Here is a 15,442-nt window from a genome sequence, read left to right as displayed (position 1 = left end):
GCCGTTCTGCTGTGAGTCAAAGATTTTCGAATCGGACGAAAAACTGATAGTGATTTGTAACATTCAGGGCCACCTAATGACGATGGATCACTCAAATTGCGTCCCGATTCAATACATCGTCCTCCAGCAGACTTGACTTCATGGGTCTATTGCTGCCTCGGGCACCTTATGGCCGTTCTGCTGTGAGTCAAAGATTTTCGAATCGGACGAAAAACTGATAGTGAATTGTAACTTTCAGGGCCACCTAATGACGATGGATCACTCAAATTGCGTCCCGATTCAATACATTGTCCTCCAGCAGACTGTCTCCATGGGTCTATTGCAGCCTCGGGCACCTTATGGCCGTTCAGCTGTGACTCAAAGATTTTCGAATCGGACGAAAAACTGATAGTGAATTGTAACGTTCAGGGCCTCCTAATGACGATGGAACACTCAAATTGCCTCCCGATTCAATACATCGTCCTCCAACCGACTTGTCTCCATGGGTCTGTTGCTGCCTCGGGCACCTTATGGCCGTTCTGCTGTGAGTCTAGATTATCGAATGGGACGAAAAACTGATAGTGAATTGTAACGTTCAGGGCCGCCTAATGACGATGGATCACTCAAATTGCGTCCCGATTCAATACATCGTCCTCCAGCCGACTTGACTCCATGGGTCTATTGCTGCCTCGGGCACCTTATGGCAGGCCTGCTGTGACTCAAAGATTTTCGAATCGGACGAAAAACTGATAGTGAATTGTAACGTTCAGGGCCGCCTAATGACGATGGATCACTCAAATTGCGTCCCGATTCAATACATCGTCCTCCAGCCGACTTGACTCCATGGGTCTATTGCTGCCTCGGGCACCTTATGGCCGTTCTGCTGTGAGTCTAGATTATCGAATGGGACGAAAAACTGATAGTGAATTGTAACGTTCAGGGCCACCTAATGACGATGGATCACTAAAATTGCGTCCCGATTCAATACATCGTCCCCAGCCGACTTGTCTCCATGGGTCTATTGCTGCCTCGGGCACCTTATGGCCGTTCTGCTGTGAGTCTATATTATCGAATGGGACGAAAAACTGATAGTGAATTGTAACGTTCAGGGCCACCTAATGACGATGGATCACTCTAATTGCGTCCTGATTCAATACATCGTCCTCCAGCAGACTTGACTTCATGGGTCTATTGCTGCCTCGGGCACCTTATGGCCGTTCTGCTGTGAGTCAAAGATTTTCGAATCGGACGAAAAACTGATAGTGATTTGTAACGTTCAGGGCCTCCTAATGACGATGGAACACTCAAATTGCGTCCCGATTCAATACATCGTCCTCCAGCAGACTTGTCTCCATGCGTCTATTGCTGCCTCGGGCACCTTATGGCCGTTCTGCTGTGAGTCAAAGATTTTCGAATCGGACGAAAAACTGATAGTGAATTGTAACGTTCAGGGCCACCTAATGACGATGGATCACTCAAATTGCGTCCCGATTCAATACATCGTCCTCCAGCCGACTTGACTCCATGGGTCTATTGCTGCCTCGGGCACCTTATGGCCGTTCTGCTGTGAGTCCAGATTATCGAATGGGACGAAAAACTGATAGTGAATTGTAACGTTCAGGGCCTCCTAATGACGATGGATCACTCAAATTTCGTCCCGATTCAATACATCGTCCTCCAGGCGACTTGACTCCATGGGTCTATTGCTGCCTCGGGCACCTTATGGCCGTTCTGCTGTGGGTCTAGATTATCGAATGGGACGAAAAACTGATAGTGAATTGTAACGTTCAGGGCCTCCTAATGACGATGGATCACTCAAATTGCGTCCCGATTCAATACATCGTCCTCCAGCAGACTTGTCTCCATGGGTCGATTGCTGCCTCGGGCACCTAATGGCCGTTCTGCTGTGAGTCAAAGATTTTCGAATCGGACGAAAAACTGATAGTGAATTGTAACATTCAGGGCCACCTAATGACGATGGACCACACAAATTGCGTCCCGATTCAGTACATCGTCCACTAGCCGACTTGACTCCATGGGACTATTGCTGCCTCGGGCACCTTATGGCCGTTCTGCTGTGAGTCTAGATGATAGAATGGGATGAAAAACTGACAGTGAATTGTAACGTTCAGGGCCACCTAATGACGATGGATCACTCAAATTGCGTCCCGATTCAATACATCGTCCTCCAGCAGACTTGTCTCCATGGGTCTATTGCTGCCTCGGGCACCTTATGGCAGGCCTGCTGTGACTCAAAGATTTTCGAATCGGACGAAAAACTGATAGTGAATTGTAACGTTCAGGGCCTCCTAATGACGATGGAACACTCAAATTGCGTCCCGATTCAATACATCGTCCTCCAGCAGACTTGTCTCCATGCGTCTATTGCTGCCTCGGGCACCTTATGGCCGTTCTGCTGTGAGTCAAAGATTTTCAAATCGGACGAAAAACTGATAGTGAATTGTAACGTTCAGGGCCACCTAATGACGATGGATCACTCAAATTGCGTCCCGATTCAATACATTGTACTCCAGCCGACTTGACTCCATGGGTCTATTGCTGCCTCGGGCACCTTATGGCCGTTCTGCTGTGAGTCTAGATTATCGAATGGGACGAAAAACTGATAGTGAATTGTAACGTTCAGGGCCGCCTAATGACGATGGATCACTCAAATTGCGTCCCGATTCAATACATCGTCCTCCAGCCGACTTGACTCCATGGGTCTATTGCTGCCTCGGGCACCTTATGGCCGTTCTGCTGTGAGTCTAGATTATCGAATGGGACGAAAAACTGATAGTGAATTGTAACGTTCAGGGCCACCTAATGACGATGGATCACTAAAATTGCGTCCCGATTCAATACATCGTCCCCAGCCGACTTGTCTCCATGGGTCTATTGCTGCCTCGGGCACCTTATGGCCGTTCTGCTGTGAGTCTAGATTATCGAATGGGACGAAAAACTGATAGTGAATTGTAACGTTCAGGGCCACCTAATGACGATGGATCACTCAAATTGCGTCCTGATTCAATACATCGTCCTCCAGCAGACTTGACTTCATGGGTCTATTGCCGCCTCGGGCACCTTATGGCCGTTCTGCTGTGAGTCAAAGATTTTCGAATCGGACGAAAAACTGATAGTGATTTGTAACATTCAGGGCCACCTAATGACGATGGACCACACAAATTGCGTCCCGATTCAGTACATCGTCCACTAGCCGACTTGACTCCATGGGACTATTGCTGCCTCGGGCACCTTATGGCCGTTCTGCTGTGAGTCTAGATGATAGAATGGGATGAAAAACTGATAGTGAATTGTAACTTTCAGGGCCACCTAATGACGATGGATCACTCAAATTGCGTCCCGATTCAATACATCGTCCTCCAGCAGACTTGTCTCCATGGGTCGATTGCTGCCTCGGGCACCTTATGGCCGTTCTGCTGTGAGTCAAAGATTTTCGAATCGGACGAAAAACTGATAGTGAATTGTAACTTTCAGGGCCACCTAATGACGATGGATCACTCAAATTGCGTCCCGATTCAATACATTGTCCTCCAGCAGACTGTCTCCATGGGTCTATTGCAGCCTCGGGCACCTTATGGCCGTTCAGCTGTGACTCAAAGATTTTCGAATCGGACGAAAAACTGATAGTGAATTGTAACGTTCAGGGCCTCCTAATGACGATGGAACACTCAAATTGCGTCCCGATTCAATACATCGTCCTCCAACCGACTTGTCTCCATGGGTCTGTTGCTGCCTCGGGCACCTTATGGCCGTTCTGCTGTGAGTCTAGATTATCGAATGGGACGAAAAACGGATAGTGAATTGTAACGTTCAGGGCCACCTAATGACGATGGATCACTCAAATTGCGTCCCGATTCAATACATCGTCCTCCAGCCGACTTGACTCCATGGGTCTATTGCTGCCTCGGGCACCATATGGCCGTTCTGCTGTGAGTCTAGATTATCGAATGGGACGAAAAACTGATAGTGAATTGTAACGTTCAGGGCCTCCTAATGACGATGAATCACTCAAATTGCGTCCCGATTCAATACATCGTCCTCCAGCCGACTTGACTCCATGGGTCTATTGCTGCCTCGGGCACCTTATGGCCGTTCTGCTGTGAGTCAAGATTATCGAATGGGACGAAAAACTGATAGTGAATTGTAACGTTCAGGGCCTCCTAATGACAATGGATCACTCAAATTGCGTCCCGATTCAATACATCGTCCTCAGCCGACTTGTCTCCATGGGTCTATTGCTGCCTCGGGCACCTTATGGCCGTTCTGCTGTGAGTCTAGATTATCGAATGGGACGAAAAACTGATAGTGAATTGTAACGTTCAGGGCCACCTAATGACGATGGATCACTCAAATTGCGTCCTGATTCAATACATCGTCCTCCAGCAGACTTGTCTCCATGGGTCTATTGCTGCCTCGGGCACCTTATGGCAGGCCTGCTGTGACTCAAAGATTTTCGAATCGGACGAAAAACTGATAGTGAATTGTAACGTTCAGGGCCACCTAATGACGATGGATCACTCAAATTGCGTCCCGATTCAATACATTGTACTCCAGCCGACTTGACTCCATGGGTCCATTGCTGCCTCGGGCACCTTATGGCCGTTCTGCTGTGAGTCTAGATTATCGAATGGGACGAAAAACTGATAGTGAATTGTAACGTTCAGGGCCGCCTAATGACGATGGATCACTCAAATTGCGTCCCGATTCAATACATCGTCCTCCAGCCGACTTGACTCCATGGGTCTATTGCTGCCTCGGGCACCTTATGGCCATTCTGCTGTGAGTCTAGATTATCGAATGGGACGAAAAACTGATAGTGAATTGTAACGTTCAGGGCCACCTAATGACGATGGATCACTAAAATTGCGTCCCGATTCAATACATCGTCCCCAGCCGACTTGTCTCCATGGGTCTATTGCTGCCTCGGGCACCTTATGGCCGTTCTGCTGTGAGTCTAGATTATCGAATGGGACGAAAAACTATTAGTGAATTGTAACGTTCAGGGCCACCTAATGACGATGGATCACTCTAATTGCGTCCTGATTCATTACATCGTCCTCCAGCAGACTTGACTTCATGGGTCTATTGCTGCCTCGGGCACCTTATGGCCGTTCTGCTGTGAGTCAAAGATTTTCGAATCGGACGAAAAACTGATAGTGATTTGTAACGTTCAGGGCCTCCTAATGACGATGGAACACTCAAATTGCGTCCCGATTCAATACATCGTCCTCCAGCAGACTTGTCTCCATGCGTCTATTGCTGCCTCGGGCACCTTATGGCCGTTCTGCTGTGAGTCAAAGATTTTCGAATCGGACGAAAAACTGATAGTGAATTGTAACGTTCAGGGCCACCTAATGACGATGGATCACTCAAATTGCGTCCCGATTCAATACATCGTCCTCCAGCCGACTTGACTCCATGGGTCTATTGCTGCCTCGGGCACCTTATGGCCGTTCTGCTGTGAGTCTAGATTATCGAATGGGACGAAAAACTGATAGTGAATTGTAACGTTCAGGGCCTCCTAATGACGATGGATCACTCAAATTTCGTCCCGATTCAATACATCGTCCTCCAGGCGACTTGACTCCATGGGTCTATTGCTGCCTCGGGCACCTTATGGCCGTTCTGCTGTGAGTCTAGATTATCGAATGGGACGAAAAACTGATAGTGAATTGTAACGTTCAGGGCCTCCTAATGACGATGGATCAATCAAATTGCGTCCCGATTCAATACATCGTCCTCCAGCAGACTTGTCTCCATGGGTCGATTGCTGCCTCGGGCACCTAATGGCCGTTCTGCTGTGAGTCAAAGATTTTCGAATCGGACGAAAAACTGATAGTGATTTGTAACATTCAGGGCCACCTAATGACGATGGACCACACAAATTGCGTCCCGATTCAGTACATCGTCCACTAGCCGACTTGACTCCATGGGACTATTGCTGCCTCGGGCACCTTATGGCCGTTCTGCTGTGAGTCTAGATGATAGAATGGGATGAAAAACTGACAGTGAATTGTAACGTTCAGGGCCACCTAATGACGATGGATCACTCAAATTGCGTCCCGATTCAATACATCGTCCTCCAGCAGACTTGTCTCCATGGGTCTATTGCTGCCTCGGGCACCTTATGGCAGGCCTGCTGTGACTCAAAGATTTTCGAATCGGACGAAAAACTGATAGTGAATTGTAACGTTCAGGGCCTCCTAAAGACGATGGAACACTCAAATTGCGTCCCGATTCAATACATCGTCCTCCAGCAGACTTGTCTCCATGCGTCTATTACTGCCTCGGGCACCTTATGGCCGTTCTGCTGTGAGTCAAAGATTTTCGAATCGGACGAAAAACTGATAGTGAATTGTAACGTTCAGGGCCACCTAATGACGATGGATCACTAAAATTGCGTCCCGATTCAATACATCGTCCCCAGCCGACTTGTCTCCATGGGTCTATTGCTGCCTCGGGCACCTTATGGCCGTTCTGCTGTGAGTCTAGATTATCGAATGGGACGAAAAACTATTAGTGAATTGTAACGTTCAGGGCCACCTAATGACGATGGATCACTCTAATTGCGTCCTGATTCATTACATCGTCCTCCAGCAGACTTGACTTCATGGGTCTATTGCTGCCTCGGGCACCTTATGGCCGTTCTGCTGTGAGTCAAAGATTTTCGAATCGGACGAAAAACTGATAGTGATTTGTAACGTTCAGGGCCTCCTAATGACGATGGAACACTCAAATTGCGTCCCGATTCAATACATCGTCCTCCAGCAGACTTGTCTCCATGCGTCTATTGCTGCCTCGGGCACCTTATGGCCGTTCTGCTGTGAGTCAAAGATTTTCGAATCGGACGAAAAACTGATAGTGAATTGTAACGTTCAGGGCCACCTAATGACGATGGATCACTCAAATTGCGTCCCGATTCAATACATCGTCCTCCAGCCGACTTGACTCCATGGGTCTATTGCTGCCTCGGGCACCTTATGGCCGTTCTGCTGTGAGTCTAGATTATCGAATGGGACGAAAAACTGATAGTGAATTGTAACGTTCAGGGCCTCCTATTGACGATGGATCACTCAAATTTCGTCCCGATTCAATACATCGTCCTCCAGGCGACTTGACTCCATGGGTCTATTGCTGCCTCGGGCACCTTATGGCCGTTCTGCTGTGAGTCTAGATTATCGAATGGGACGAAAAACTGATAGTGAATTGTAACGTTCAGGGCCTCCTAATGACGATGGATCAATCAAATTGCGTCCCGATTCAATACATCGTCCTCCAGCAGACTTGTCTCCATGGGTCGATTGCTGCCTCGGGCACCTAATGGCCGTTCTGCTGTGAGTCAAAGATTTTCGAATCGGACGAAAAACTGATAGTGATTTGTAACATTCAGGGCCACCTAATGACGATGGACCACACAAATTGCGTCCCGATTCAGTACATCGTCCACTAGCCGACTTGACTCCATGGGACTATTGCTGCCTCGGGCACCTTATGGCCGTTCTGCTGTGAGTCTAGATGATAGAATGGGATGAAAAACTGACAGTGAATTGTAACGTTCAGGGCCACCTAATGACGATGGATCACTCAAATTGCGTCCCGATTCAATACATCGTCCTCCAGCAGACTTGTCTCCATGGGTCTATTGCTGCCTCGGGCACCTTATGGCAGGCCTGCTGTGACTCAAAGATTTTCGAATCGGACGAAAAACTGATAGTGAATTGTAACGTTCAGGGCCTCCTAAAGACGATGGAACACTCAAATTGCGTCCCGATTCAATACATCGTCCTCCAGCAGACTTGTCTCCATGCGTCTATTACTGCCTCGGGCACCTTATGGCCGTTCTGCTGTGAGTCAAAGATTTTCGAATCGGACGAAAAACTGATAGTGAATTGTAACGTTCAGGGCCACCTAATGACGATGGATCACTCAAATTGCGTCCCGATTCAATACATTGTACTCTAGCCGACTTGACTCCATGGGTCTATTGCTGCCTCGGGCACCTTATGGCCGTTCTGCTGTGAGTCTAGATTATCGAATGGGACGAGAAACTGATAGTGAATTGTAACGTTCAGGGCCGCCTAATGACGATGGATCACTAAAATTGCGTCCCGATTCAATACATCGTCCCCAGCCGACTTGTCTCCATGGGTCTATTGCTGCCTCGGGCACCTTATGGCCGTTCTGCTGTGAGTCTAGATTATCGAATGGGACGAAAAACTGATAGTGAATTGTAACGTTCAGGGCCACCTAATGACGATGGATCACTCAAATTGTGTCCCGATTCAATACATCGTCCTCCAGCAGACTTGTCTCCATGGGTCTATTGCTGCCTCGGGCACCTTATGGCAGGCCTGCTGTGACTCAAAGATTTTCGAATCGGACGAAAAACTGATAGTGAATTGTAACGTTCAGGGCCTCCTAATGACGATGGAACACTCAAATTGCGTCCCGATTCAATACATCGTCCTCCAGCAGACTTGTCTCCATGCGTCTATTGCTGCCTCGGGCACCTTATGGCCGTTCTGCTGTGAGTCAAAGATTTTCGAATCGGACGAAAAACTGATAGTGAATTGTAACGTTCAGGGCCACCTAATGACGATGGATCACTCAAATTGCGTCCCGATTCAATACATTGTACTCCAGCCGACTTGACTCCATGGGTCTATTGCTGCCTCGGGCACCTTATGGCCGTTCTGCTGTGAGTCTAGATTATCGAATGGGACGAAAAACTGATAGTGAATTGTAACGTTCAGGGCCGCCCAATGACGATGGATCACTCAAATTGCGTCCCGATTCAATACATCGTCCTCCAGCCGACTTGACTCCATGGGTCTATTGCTGCCTCGGGCACCTTATGGCCGTTCTGCTGTGAGTCTAGATTATCGAATGGGACGAAAAACTGATAGTGAATTGTAACGTTCAGGGCCACCTAATGACGATGGATCACTAAAATTGCGTCCCGATTCAATACATCGTCCCCAGCCGACTTGTCTCCATGGGTCTATTGCTGCCTCGGGCACCATATGGCCGTTCTGCTGTGAGTCTAGATTATCGAATGGGACGAAAAACTGATAGTGAATTGTAACGTTCAGGGCCACGTAATGACGATGGATCACTCAAATTGCGTCCTGATTCAATACATCGTCCTCCAGCAGACTTGACTTCATGGGTCTATTGCTGCCTCGGGCACCTTATGGCCGTTCTGCTGTGAGTCAAAGATTTTCGAATCGGACGAAAAACTGATAGTGATTTGTAACATTCAGGGCCACCTAATGACGATGGACCACACAAATTGCGTCCCGATTCAGTACATCGTCCACTAGCCGACTTGACTCCATGGGACTATTGCTGCCTCGGGCACCTTATGGCCGTTCTGCTGTGAGTCTAGATGATAGAATGGGATGAAAAACTGATAGTGAATTGTAACTTTCAGGGCCACCTAATGACGATGGATCCCTCAAATTGCGTCCCGATTCACTACATCGTCCTCCAGCAGACTTGTCTCCATGGGTCAATTGCTGCCTCGGGCACCTTATGGCAGTCCTGCTGTGCCTCAAAGATTTTCGAATCGGACGAAAAACTGATAGTGAATTGTAACGTTCAGGGCCTCCTAATGACGATGGAACACTCAAATTGCGTCCCGATTCAATACATCGTCCTCCAGCAGACTTGTCTCCATGCGTCTATTGCTGCCTCGGGCACCTTATGGCCGTTCTGCTGTGAGTCAAAGATTTTCGAATCGGACGAAAAACTGATAGTGAATTGTAACGTTCAGGGCCACCTAATGACGATGGATCACTCAAATTGCGTCCCGATTCAATACATCGTCCCCAGCCGACTTGTCTCCATGGGTCTATTGCTGCCTCGGGCACCTTATGGCCGTTCTGCTGTGAGTCTAGATTATCGAATGGGACGAAAAACTGATAGTGAATTGTAACGTTCAGGGCCACCTAATGACGATGGATCACTCTAATTGCGTCCTGATTCAATACATCGTCCTCCAGCAGACTTGACTTCATGGGTCTATTGCTGCCTCGGGCACCTTATGGCCGTTCTGCTGTGAGTCAAAGATTTTCGAATCGGACGAAAAACTGATAGTGATTTGTAACGTTCAGGGCCTCCTAATGACGATGGAACACTCAAATTGCGTCCCGATTCAATACATCGTCCTCCAGCAGACTTGTCTCCATGCGTCTATTGCTGCCTCGGGCACCTTATGGCCGTTCTGCTGTGAGTCAAAGATTTTCGAATCGGACGAAAAACTGATAGTGAATTGTAACGTTCAGGGCCACCTAATGACGATGGATCACTCAAATTGCGTCCCGATTCAATACATCGTCCTCCAGCCGACTTGACTCCATGGGTCTATTGCTGCCTCGGGCACCTTATGGCCGTTCTGCTGTGAGTCCAGATTATCGAATGGGACGAAAAACTGATAGTGAATTGTAACGTTCAGGGCCTCCTAATGACGATGGATCACTCAAATTTCGTCCCGATTCAATACATCGTCCTCCAGGCGACTTGACTCCATGGGTCTATTGCTGCCTCGGGCACCTTATGGCCGTTCTGCTGTGAGTCTAGATTATCGAATGGGACGAAAAACTGATAGTGAATTGTAACGTTCAGGGCCTCCTAATGACGATGGATCACTCAAATTGCGTCCCGATTCAATACATCGTCCTCCAGCAGACTTGTCTCCATGGGTCGATTGCTGCCTCGGGCACCTAATGGCCGTTCTGCTGTGAGTCAAAGATTTTCGAAACGGACGAAAAACTGATAGTGAATTGTAACATTCAGGGCCACCTAATGACGATGGACCACACAAATTGCGTCCCGATTCAGTACATCGTCCACTAGCCGACTTGACTCCATGGGACTATTGCTGCCTCGGGCACCTTATGGCCGTTCTGCTGTGAGTCTAGATGATAGAATGGGATGAAAAACTGACAGTGAATTGTAACGTTCAGGGCCACCTAATGACGATGGATCACTCAAATTGCGTCCCGATTCAATACATCGTCCTCCAGCAGACTTGTCTCCATGGGTCTATTGCTGCCTCGGGCACCTTATGGCAGGCCTGCTGTGACTCAAAGATTTTCGAATCGGACGAAAAACTGATAGTGAATTGTAACGTTCAGGGCCTCCTAATGACGATGGAACACTCAAATTGCGTCCCGATTCAATACATCGTCCTCCAGCAGACTTGTCTCCATGCGTCTATTGCTGCCTCGGGCACCTTATGGCCGTTCTGCTGTGAGTCAAAGATTTTCGAATCGGACGAAAAACTGATAGTGAATTGTAACGTTCAGGGCCACCTAATGACGATGGATCACTCAAATTGCGTCCCGATTCAATACATTGTACTCCAGCCGACTTGACTCCATGGGTCTATTGCTGCCTCGGGCACCTTATGGCCGTTCTGCTGTGAGTCTAGATTATCGAATGGGACGAAAAACTGATAGTGAATTGTAACGTTCAGGGCCGCCTAATGACGATGGATCACTCAAATTGCGTCCCGATTCAATACATCGTCCTCCAGCCGACTTGACTCCATGGGTCTATTGCTGCCTCGGGCACCTTATGGCCGTTCTGCTGTGAGTCTAGATTATCGAATGGGACGAAAAACTGATAGTGAATTGTAACGTTCAGGGCCACCTAATGACGATGGATCACTAAAATTGCGTCCAGATTCAATACGTCGTCCCCAGCCGACTTGTCTCCATGGGTCTATTGCTGCCTCGGGCACCTTATGGCCGTTCTGCTGTGAGTCTAGATTATCGAATGGGACGAAAAACTGATAGTGAATTGTAACGTTTAGGGCCACCTAATGACGATGGATCACTCAAATTGCGTCCTGATTCAATACATCGTCCTCCAGCAGACTTGACTTCATGGGTCTATTGCTGCCTCGGGCACCTTATGGCCGTTCTGCTGTGAGTCAAAGATTTTCGAATCGGACGAAAAACTGATAGTGATTTGTAACGTTCAGGGCCTCCTAATGACGATGGAACACTCAAATTGCGTCCCGATTCAATACATCGTCCTCCAGCAGACTTGTCTCCATGCGTCTATTGCTGCCTCGGGCACCTTATGGCCGTTCTGCTGTGAGTCAAAGATTTTCGAATCGGACGAAAAACTGATAGTGAATTGTAACGTTCAGGGCCACCTAATGACGATGGATCACTCAAATTGCGTCCCGATTCAATACATCGTCCTCCAGCCGACTTGACTCCATGGGTCTATTGCTGCCTCGGGCACCTTATGGCCGTTCTGCTGTGAGTCTAGATTATCGAATGGGACGAAAAACTGATAGTGAATTGTAACGTTCAGGGCCGCCCAATGACGATGGATCACTCAAATTGCGTCCCGATTCAATACATCGTCCTCCAGCCGACTTGACTCCATGGGTCTATTGCTGCCTCGGGCACCTTATGGCCGTTCTGCTGTGAGTCTAGATTATCGAATGGGACGAAAAACTGATAGTGAATTGTAACGTTCAGGGCCACCTAATGACGATGGATCACTAAAATTGCGTCCCGATTCAATACATCGTCCCCAGCCGACTTGTCTCCATGGGTCTATTGCTGCCTCGGGCACCTTATGGCCGTTCTGCTGTGAGTCTAGATTATCGAATGGGACGAAAAACTGATAGTGAATTGTAACGTTCAGGGCCACGTAATGACGATGGATCACTCAAATTGCGTCCTGATTCAATACATCGTCCTCCAGCAGACTTGACTTCATGGGTCTATTGCTGCCTCGGGCAACTTATGGCCGTTCTGCTGTGAGTCAAAGATTTTCGAATCGGACGAAAAACTGATAGTGATTTGTAACATTCAGGGCCACCTAATGACGATGGACCACACAAATTGCGTCCCGATTCAGTACATCGTCCACTAGCCGACTTGACTCCATGGGACTATTGCTGCCTCGGGCACCTTATGGCCGTTCTGCTGTGAGTCTAGATGATAGAATGGGATGAAAAACTGATAGTGAATTGTAACTTTCAGGGCCACCTAATGACGATGGATCCCTCAAATTGCGTCCCGATTCACTACATCGTCCTCCAGCAGACTTGTCTCCATGGGTCAATTGCTGCCTCGGGCACCTTATGGCAGTCCTGCTGTGCCTCAAAGATTTTCGAATCGGACGAAAAACTGATAGTGAATTGTAACGTTCAGGGCCTCCTAATGACGATGGAACACTCAAATTGCGTCCCGATTCAATACATCGTCCTCCAGCAGACTTGTCTCCATGCGTCTATTGCTGCCTCGGGCACCTTATGGCCGTTCTGCTGTGAGTCAAAGATTTTCGAATCGGACGAAAAACTGATAGTGAATTGTAACGTTCAGGGCCACCTAATGACGATGGATCACTCAAATTGCGTCCCGATTCAATACATCGTCCCCAGCCGACTTGTCTCCATGGGTCTATTGCTGCCTCGGGCACCTTATGGCCGTTCTGCTGTGAGTCTAGATTATCGAATGGGACGAAAAACTGATAGTGAATTGTAACGTTCAGGGCCACCTAATGACGATGGATCACTCTAATTGCGTCCTGATTCAATACATCGTCCTCCAGCAGACTTGACTTCATGGGTCTATTGCTGCCTCGGGCACCTTATGGCCGTTCTGCTGTGAGTCAAAGATTTTCGAATCGGACGAAAATCTGATAGTGATTTGTAACGTTCAGGGCCTCCTAATGACGATGGAACACTCAAATTGCGTCCCGATTCAATACCTCGTCCTCCAGCAGACTTGTCTCCATGCGTCTATTGCTGCCTCGGGCACCTTATGGCCGTTCTGCTGTGAGTCAAAGATTTTCGAATCGGACGAAAAACTGATAGTGAATTGTAACGTTCAGGGCCACCTAATGACGATGGATCACTCAAATTGCGTCCCGATTCAATACATCGTCCTCCAGCCGACTTGACTCCATGGGTCTATTGCTGCCTCGGGCACCTTATGGCCGTTCTGCTGTGAGTCTAGATTATCGAATGGGACGAAAAACTGATAGTGAATTGTAACGTTCAGGGCCACCTAATGACGATGGATCACTAAAATTGCGTCCCGATTCAATACATCGTCCCCAGCCGACTTGTCTCCATGGGTCTATTGCTGCCTCGGGCACCTTATGGCCGTTCTGCTGTGAGTCTAGATTATCGAATGGGACGAAAAACTGATAGTGAATTGTAACGTTCAGGGCCACCTAATGACGATGGATCACTCAAATTGCGTCCTGATTCAATACATCGTCCTCCAGCAGACTTGACTTCATGGGTCTATTGCTGCCTCGGGCACCTTATGGCCGTTCTGCTGTGAGTCAAAGATTTTCGAATCGGACGAAAAACTGATAGTGATTTGTAACATTCAGGGCCACCTAATGACGATGGACCACACAAATTGCGTCCCGATTCAGTACATCGTCCACTAGCCGACTTGACTCCATGGGACTATTGCTGCCTCGGGCACCTTATGGCCGTTCTGCTGTGAGTCTAGATGATAGAATGGGATGAAAAACTGATAGTGAATTGTAACTTTCAGGGCCACCTAATGACGATGGATCACTCAAATTGCGTCCCGATTCAATACATCGTCCTCCAGCAGACTTGTCTCCATGGGTCGATTGCTGCCTCGGGCACCTTATGGCCGTTCTGCTGTGAGTCAAAGATTTTCGAATCGGACGAAAAACTGATAGTGAATTGTAACTTTCAGGGCCACCTAATGACGATGGATCACTCAAATTGCGTCCCGATTCAATACATTGTCCTCCAGCAGACTGTCTCCATGGGTCTATTGCAGCCTCGGGCACCTTATGGCCGTTCAGCTGTGACTCAAAGATTTTCGAATCGGACGAAAAACTGATAGTGAATTGTAACGTTCAGGGCCTCCTAATGACGATGGAACACTCAAATTGCGTCCCGATTCAATACATCGTCCTCCAACCGACTTGTCTCCATGGGTCTGTTGCTGCCTCGGGCACCTTATGGCCGTTCTGCTGTGAGTCTAGATTATCGAATGGGACGAAAAACGGATAGTGAATTGTAACGTTCAGGGCCACCTAATGACGATGGATCACTCAAATTGCGTCCCGATTCAATACATCGTCCTCCAGCCGACTTGACTCCATGGGTCTATTGCTGCCTCGGGCACCATATGGCCGTTCTGCTGTGAGTCTAGATTATCGAATGGGACGAAAAACTGATAGTGAATTGTAACGTTCAGGGCCTCCTAATGACGATGAATCACTCAAATTGCGTCCCGATTCAATACATCGTCCTCCAGCCGACTTGACTCCATGGGTCTATTGCTGCCTCGGGCACCTTATGGCCGTTCTGCTGTGAGTCAAGATTATCGAATGGGACGAAAAACTGATAGTGAATTGTAACGTTCAGGGCCTCCTAATGACAATGGATCACTCAAATTGCGTCCCGATTCAATAC

The sequence above is a fragment of the Schistocerca cancellata genome, chromosome 3, assembly GCF_023864275.1.
Source record: "Schistocerca cancellata isolate TAMUIC-IGC-003103 chromosome 3, iqSchCanc2.1, whole genome shotgun sequence".
In the NCBI taxonomy this organism is placed as follows: Eukaryota; Metazoa; Arthropoda; class Insecta; order Orthoptera; family Acrididae; genus Schistocerca; species Schistocerca cancellata.
This window is presented reverse-complemented; position numbering follows the sequence as displayed.